Source organism: Chaetura pelagica, unplaced genomic scaffold (genome assembly GCF_000747805.2).
Source record: "Chaetura pelagica isolate M959 unplaced genomic scaffold, ChaPel_1.0 scaffold1153, whole genome shotgun sequence".
Lineage (NCBI taxonomy): Eukaryota > Metazoa > Chordata > Aves > Apodiformes > Apodidae > Chaetura > Chaetura pelagica.
The window spans coordinates 25,773-26,272 of record NW_009952824.1 but is presented as its reverse complement, the minus strand read 5'-3'; the positions used below and the strand labels follow the sequence as shown (position 1 = coordinate 26,272).

General features: G+C 58.6%; 1 protein-coding gene across 1 annotated transcript in view; it reads left to right on the top strand.

Annotated features, from left to right (window-relative positions):
* E2F2 (E2F transcription factor 2) overlaps positions 1–500 on the top strand; it is a 16,227-nt gene that overhangs the window by 10,866 nt on the left and 4,861 nt on the right. The window lies entirely within an intron of this gene.

Sequence of the window (500 nt, the reverse complement as noted above, 5' to 3'; positions counted from 1 at the left end):
TCACCTGGGGGCTGTGGTTGTCACCTGGGAGCTGTGGTTGTCACCTGCCTGGGTACCCTGGGGAGGTGTAAGACCCTGGGAAGGTCACATCCCAGTATCAACGTGCCCCCCCCAAACCATAACCCCTCACTGCTGTGGGGCTGCTGTTGGACTGGGTGTGCCTTTGGGTGCAGGGGGTGGGTTGGGGACACCCCTGGGTTGAGGACACCCCTGGATTGAGGACACCCCTGGGTGGCAGAGAAACCCCTGCCTAGAAAGGGGGGTGTGTGTCATTTTGAGACCACTCCAGTTGCTCCCCAGTTCCGTAGGGTTGTGCTGGGTTGGTTTTACCCCCCAGGGGTTGGAATATCCTTAACAAAAAGAATCAGGCAGCAAAGCTGAGGTCACCTCTGGGTGAAGAGAGGATGAAGCTCCTCGTGGGCACCTCCAAAACCAGTGGCTCCAGAAGATTCCTGACTGGGCCATGGAGCTGTATTTCTCAGGGGGGAGTTTGGGGGGGG